At 39.3% G+C, this 7,815-nt stretch overlaps 1 pseudogene; it reads left to right on the top strand.

Moving 5' to 3' along the window:
• The first annotated feature begins 469 nt into the window (after positions 1 to 469).
• The window catches only part of LOC102862738, a 21,837-nt pseudogene continuing 14,491 nt past the window's right edge, over positions 470 to 7,815 (top strand).

Raw genomic sequence — 7,815 nt, 5'->3', positions numbered from 1 at the left:
TGGTTTTTGTTTTGTTTTTGGTTTTTGGTTTTGTTTAGTTTTATTTTGGTGTTTTTTGTTTTTTTACAACCTGATGGAGAGTTGCCATAAAGTCAGATGTGACTTGAAGTCAGTGAGGAATAGCAATTACTAAAATGGCCTAATGGCAAGAAGCTGCCCTGCAGTTCGGAAGCTGCTCCATGGAGAAATAAGGTCATTCTCCTCCCATGTGATTAACAGCCTCTGAAAACCCACCAGAGGGTCAGCTATGGGCTGGTTCTGACTACGGTACACAACAGCAACAACAACAACAACAACAAAGGTGTACCTCACCTAATCCATGTTATTTCCAGTCACTTCATATGCCTGCAAAAGTGAGACAATAAATAAGAAAGCCAGAAGCAGAAGGGGTATTTTGAATTACGATGCTGTTAAAGGCCTCTAGACTGACAGAGGAACCAACATATCTGTCTCAGAAGTGCAAGTCAGGATGCTCCTCGGAGGTCATGGCCATATAACTTCAAATCACATGATTCAGACGTGTTACCGGAAGGGGCCAGTGCTTGGAGAGGTACGTCATGCTCGATAAAGTAAAATGTGGGTAAAGACAAGGAAGATCCTTAAAGAGAAACATTGACACCGTGCCTACAACAATGGGATCAAACGCCACATTGTAAGGATGACTCAGACCCAGGCAATGCTTCATTCTGTTGCAAGCAGGGGTTGCCATCAGTTTCACCTGACTCTGATGTACTTAAAAACGAGGTAGTTGGTACCGTAGAGAAAAAAAAAACAACACGAAAAATACTTGTAAAAAAAATCTAGTATTCTAATTGTTGTCTTTTTGTCACACCTAGGTCAGAACATATGGATGGATCTTGAAAAGTAACAGGAAAACTCAGCTCTCCTGGTCAAATCTAAATAGAAAGGCTAACTAGGAGGGAAGAAGACAAAACAAAAACAAAAACCAAACTAAAACAACCCCCAAACAAACAAATAAGCATAAAACAGTATCAAAGCCGACTCTGCAGGACCAGGGTGAGGGCCCTGAAGCTGAGTGATCACAAACGAAGAGGACCATGCATGTCCAGGCACTGGTTCACTTGCCCCTGAGGTAGAATAGTTTGTCAACAGTGTCAGAAAGCCGTGTAGAGGTCAAGCCTCTCCCTCACTCATTTCTGTCAAATTAGACCCACTCTACAGCTGCTCCTCCATTGCATTTCCAAGGTTGCTTGTCCCACAGAAGGAGATTGCCCATCTTTCTCCAGAAAAGCCACTGCTGGATCCCAATAGAGAGGTGTAGACTTTGGGCCAGCACAATTCCCTGTGGGTTAGGTCACCAGAACTCCTTTAGAAGCTAGCCATCACACTTCCGTTCAGTGGAATCTAGCACGTTGCACCTAGTTCTAGCAAGACTTTCCTATCAGCATCCTTAACTGAGGGCCTCCCTTCCAGCAGTCACTGACAGCTTGATGTCCAATAAGAGTTAATCTCATTGTGCCCCGAGTTTTGCCCTCAGATTGAACCTTTGTGAACATCTTTTTTTTTCTCTCGTGTTTCATAAATCCAGGGCACTAATGATTCCAAGTCAAAAAGTCTCGGGACTAAGAGTAGGAATGATGTGTAAGAAGGAGTCTATGGTGTCTGTACTTGGATGGATTAAGTAGAACCTTCATGTCATCTTGACCAAGTAGCCTTGATATACCTCACTTCTCCCACTCTTCCAGTTATTCCTGATTCTTGAAAAGCTCAGACTTATGTTTGGCTATGTATACCCAAGCCTAAACTGTGGTAATACCTTTCTTTTACTCAAGAGCCCAAGTATTTTATTGCTCAAAATAGACAGCCAATATTCCAATCTCTGCTGTTGTTATATGTTACTGAGTAGGAACCAAGTCAGATTTGTTGTTGTAACCCACTCATAGTTTATCCTCATAGTTTTCAGAGACTGTAAAATCAAATGGAGGGATCTCTGATGGATGGCCTTTTGGTAAGGAGCTGCACTGTGAACTCAAAGGCATGTGGTTCAAATCCACCAGCTGTTCCTCAGGAGAAAAATAAGTAATGTCCTCTTGAGGTATTTACAACCTCTGAAAACCAACTGGAGGGTCAGCTATTAGTGGGTTCAGACTTAATGGCATATAAAAGCAACAAATTGCATGGAAAGAGACTGCCTATCTTTCTCTCTCTGAGTAACTGGTGGATTTGAACTACCTCCTTCATGTTGACAGAGCAACATTTTACTCACTAAGCCACCAAAGTCCCCTCAGTCTCTAGATGCCATAAAACCTACCATTCCTGAAGGAATTAGTACAATGACCTAGAAGGACATATACTCTTGTAGCCAATGATGGCCTCAGGACCACATTAGTGTCTCTCAGAGGTTGTTGTTGTTGATTGCTGTTGAGTTGATCGAGACTGATAGCAACTCTATGAATAAAAGACCTAATGCCTTTCCATAACTATCGTCATCTCTCCAAGTTCCTAGAGTTTCCTTTCAGAGGAGACTCCTTTGAAAAACTGATTTCTACTATACACATGGGAGCCCTAGTAGCTTAGTGGTAAGGAATTTTGCTGCCAACCCAAAGATATATGGTTCAAATCCACCATCTACTCCATGAGAGAAAGATGACAATCTTCTGTGTGATTGACAGCCCCTGAAGACCTGTTTCAGGGTTCTGATTCAATGGTAATCAACTATACATAGGAAGCTCTGGTACTTCAGTACGTGGGGCATTTCACAGCTAGCCCAAAGATTCCACCTCTTCGTCAGTTCCAATCCACAAGTGAATCGTGGGGAGAAAGATGGGTAATCTCCTCACCTGAGACTTACAGCCTTAGAAATCAGCTTCATGGTAGTTATGTCAGCTCCAACTCAAGAGCCACTTCCACTCAACTCTACAACACGTGACCTCACCTTCCAAAGGTTTGGACCCCTGTGTTACTCTTCAGTGCAAAGCTACATGACTGACCTAATGGTTGTGAAAGGTCTTTTGTGTCTGTGTGAGGTTGTAGAAGTGATGAGCTTGCTATTAGTATCAACTGATTTAGACTCCCATTCTTGCTTCTAAAATGCAAATGCTTTGTATCTATATAAACCTTAGAATAAGCTTCCTAAGCATGTGTGTCTGGAAGCATTTCCATTTTATTAGAACAGTTGGAGTCTCTAGGATATTTGAAATGCTTAAGCTTTCATCTGGCTTGCTGATAATGGCCTATATGCTGGGCATTTCCATTTTTATTTATACCTCAGCTTTTTCTACATGATCAATTTTCATTGTTAAATTTTCTTTCATGTCACAGGTAACTTTCCCAGAATAGCAGATGAAAAGCTGTGAAAATACTACTGCATATTCCTACATGATATTTTTGGAAAAATGTATCTTTTTTTCTGTGTATTCAAATATCCTGCTTCTTATCATTGTATTTATGCATAAAGTTTATTTCAATAGATACATTCACAATAAAAAATTGTCTTATTTTAGATATGAAGTCAGGCATTTCTTTTAAGCAGCACCCAAGAGCTGAAGGGAAGATAATGCTATAAAATGTATTTAAAATACTCATTAGTATTCACTCCCCATTTTCCTATGCTCAGAGTCACAGTGATAGATGTCCCTTTTCTTTAGTTACCATGTTAATTTGAAATAAATTTGAAGTTGTCATTGTTGGGTGCTTTCGAGTAGATGACAACTTACATAGACCCTTTCTTTTAACAACAGATCTGAACCTTGCACCATCCTTGTGGTCCTTCTGTTCTCTGATACGCTGCAGTCTACTGCTACAGTCTATTTTGTTTCCATTTTAATCTCCCATTAAGACAGCTCTGATAGAATATTTTTCTATTAATGAGCAATGGAAGGTCTCCTGGCTTCACTTCATAAGGCACACAGGAGCCACTAGAGTAGTAAAACTGTACCCACCTACCCACCCGCTGTCACTGAGCTCTCATGGCTATGTAGTTTGTGCTGCCAACCCAATGATATCTGGTACAAATTCACTAGTTGCTCTATGGAGGAAAAGATTGTCAGTCTCCTTGTGGGTATTTATAGCCTCTGAAAATCCACTGCAGAGTTGACTATGACTTAGTTCTGACTCAAAGAGCATGTAACAACTACAACGACAACAAACAATAGAAAAAGGACATAAGTTATGAGATAGGAATGCAGCCTTCATTATGGATTGCATCTCAATACCAAGAAAACAAAGATTCTTACCATTGGACAAATAAACAGTGTCATATGCATGAAAAGGAGATTGAAACAGTCAACAGCTTTATCTTGCTCAGATCTGCAATTAACATGGTTGGTATGAGCAGTTATTAGGAAATAAGGAGACACATAACAATGGGGAAACCTGCAGTTAAGGACCTTTCCAAATTATTGAGAAGTAATGATGTCTTTTTGAGCACTGAGGTAAGTCTGATTCAGGCCATGGTCTTTTTTTTTTTTTTTAATTTAGGTTGTTTATTTTTCATTTCAATGAACATCTACAGAGATTTTGGGATTCCATTCATTCATTGTTGCACCCTTCTCCCCGCACAAACCCCTCCCCCCTCCCCATGGTCTTTTCAATTACTAGCTATGCCTCTGAGACCTGAACAAGGAATAAAGAAGACAGAAAAGAAATTGATGCCGTTGAGCTGTGATGTTGGAGAAGAGCACTGAACATCTCATGGATGGCCAAGGAAATGAATAAATAAGTCTTGGACAGGGTGCAGCCAGAGTGCTCTTTGGAGGCAAGAATGATGAGGCTTCGCCTCAAATACTTCAGACATATTGCTAGGAGGTGCTGTTCCTTGGAATGGGACATGATGTTGGGAAGGGTAGAGGATCGGCAAAGAAGAGAAAGACCCTCAACCAGGTGGATTGACGGGGTGACCGGTGCAGTGGGATTTTGTGTGTCAGGAAGTGTGAGGATGGCCCAGGACAGGAGTAGGTTTAGATCTTTTGCTCGTGGGGTGGCTGTGAGCCGTACTAGATTCGATGGCACCTAGCAACAATAGTTCACAGAAAAATAAAAATTGCTCTAGTTCTCTTGGGAAGATGTTAAACTTAACTAATATATGTTTCTGTTGTTGTTTATTGCCTTCAAGTTGAGCATGACTCATAGCAACCCTATCAACAAAAGGCCTGAAGCCCCTCAACAACTATCGACATTATCCAAGTTTGTAGAGTTTCCAGAGGCATGTTATTTAGGAAATAGATACCACTCCTGCTTCCAAAACTAATACATAAAACATGCAAATTGTAACAACAATTAAATACTATTTTTGTTGTTGTCTTGCAAATGGCTTTAAAAATCAGCCTTCTGAAAGGATTAAGCTAAAAGGAAAGAGACTGTTTATCTTTTCTTTTACTAATCAGATGATGTTTTTGAACTACTGTCCTTTCCTTTCCTATGTGAGATGTAGATTGCCAGACGGTGCTCCTTAAAGTATGTAAGGACGTGCAAATTATAGCAATAATGAAATGGATTTTTTTTTTCTGTTTTGTTGTCTTTCAGAAAAAACTGATAATTCACTGGGTTGCTCTGGGCAAATATTAAAAAAGGTTGTCCATTTATTCTTGATGAGAATGAAAATGGAAACCTACTTTGGAATGTCTTTTAGTAATATGTATTTAAATTTGTGTTATCTAACCCTGTGGTCTAGAAATTTCACTTTTATCACTTTACCCTGCAGTTATTGTACAAATATTTTCTCCAACATTGTTTATTGTAAAGAAAAATTAAAAACATAATAAATTATTCCTGATGGAAAACTGGTAAATGAGTTATGAGCTGAGCATGCAGTAGGAACCTATGCAGCCATTAAAAGTAATGAGACAAATTATAAATGGAATATGGAAATAAGGAAAACATGTATTTTCAAGTTTAAAAAGTTTGGAATAATAAGTCTGGCATTTTAGTTGCTTTATTAATAGGGTATGCATTTCTTTATTTAGCATCACTAACTCAATCGCTCACTTGCTCGCCCACTCACTATTATCAGTTTGTTTCTGACCTTTAGTGACCTTCATCAGTTTCCCAGATCTGTAAATCTTAGTGGAAGGAGACAGCCCATCTTTCTTCTGTGGAGTCTCTGGATTTGAACCATTTGAGAAGCTGTTGTACTTTGGTAAGTGGTGCATGGCATACTCTGGACTATAATACCTGAGCTTCTTCTATTTAGCACGCATATTAAAAATATCTTTATTGTATTATAATATTGGTCAACAGTGTTGTCTGATTTAGGACAAGTAAAGAGAAAATTTAGAGAAATGTAACTTTTGTCATTGATGTATTTGTTGTTGATGTGTGCTGTCAAGCCAATTATCAATCATGTTGCTGTAAACCATTGAGTCGTAACTGATGCATAGCTGATCCTCCAGTGGACTTTCAGAGGCAGTTAATTGCACTGGAAGAGATTGACCATCTTTCTCTCGTGGTGCAGCTGGTGGATTTGAACCGCATACCTTCGGTATTGTAGTGGAACTTCTTACCGCTAGACCACCAGAACTCTTTATAGTGACTTTCTGTGACTAGTAGTATTGTCTCATTGGGTGTTCTAGGTTGAACTCTTTATAGCAGAGGATTGTAAAGTTTTTTCTCCCCTGGAGATTATACTGTGTTTGAATCACTCCTTGTTAGTTTGCAGGGGAGAGTTTAACCATAGTGCCACCAGGACTTCTGTTCTATATTTCACATGTTCTTAATATTGAAAAATTTTCTCAAATATACAGGCTACCTCCTTGCTATACACTCCTTGCTACCTTTCTTATCTATACACACTTTATCCCTTGAAAATGGTTTGTAAGGCATGAAATTCATAATGTGTTCTGTTAAAACTAGTAGCAGACCAGTTACAAGGAGTATGGAGTCAACAGTGTCCCAGATGCTTGATTTGCTGTATAACTTCATGTTTCCTCACTCCACCATGTGTCTTGGATTCAGTGGTTCACTGGAAGGTCTCACAGAGACTCAGACTCAAGAGAAGGACTTACATAATTGTAAGTATGCAGGCCAGTTTTGTGGTCTAGTGAGTGTTGTAGACTAACAGTTGAAGTGTAGCTGCAAAAGAGAGCTAGCATGGAGGTCCCATGAGCTTACATAAGCCTCTTATAGGATAGGGCTTTATCCCATCCTAATTGTCTCTCCCTAACATAATAAACAATTAACCACGAAATAAACAGTTAATCATTGGCTAGGAAAGATGTTTTGAACAATAAAAATTTGACACCACAGTGTGAAATCACTTACAAATTTCCCAGGTTGGTCTCATTCAGTTTTGCCTTATGAGAGCATTTCTTTTTTAGAAGTGTTTCATTAAATAATTTAAAAATTAAATTTCTTTATCATTTTTCTAATCATTTGCCTGTTTTCTTTTCTCAGTTATATTCCCTGCTTTTGCTTTTATTATTTTCACTCTCAATGGTGTGACTCTACAAATTTGGGGTTCCCCATGTCTCCTCATCGGGGGGCTCTGGTGATCTAGTCCATAGAGAGTTGCACTGTTTAACCCAAAAGTAGCAACTTTCTGGTTGCTTGAATCTACAAACAGCTCTGCAAGAGACACACCTGGACAATATTCTCCTGTGCTAGAGAAATTCTTTAGAAAGTCATCATCTGTCAATGGTAATGAGCTTTTGAGTATTCCTCCAAGTGACAGATTTAATCTACGGGAAATATTGGCTAAAGATTAGAATGAAAGAGAGGAGGGGGGGCTGTAGTATTTATTGTTTCACTCTCTTTCTTTGAATGGCATTCTTAGAAGTAGTTATTTCTCTTTTCCTTGGTTCAACTTTCACTCTTTGGCCCGAACTTCTGAGTTTCAGAGCCTCCATTTTCCTCTTTAAT

This window comes from Elephantulus edwardii, unplaced genomic scaffold (assembly GCF_000299155.1).
Source record: "Elephantulus edwardii isolate Elephantulus edwardi_28Jun2011 unplaced genomic scaffold, EleEdw1.0 scaffold00155, whole genome shotgun sequence".
In the NCBI taxonomy this organism is placed as follows: domain Eukaryota; kingdom Metazoa; phylum Chordata; class Mammalia; order Macroscelidea; family Macroscelididae; genus Elephantulus; species Elephantulus edwardii.
The sequence above is the reverse complement of the archived record's forward strand: the minus strand, read 5'-3'. Positions and strand labels throughout refer to the sequence as shown.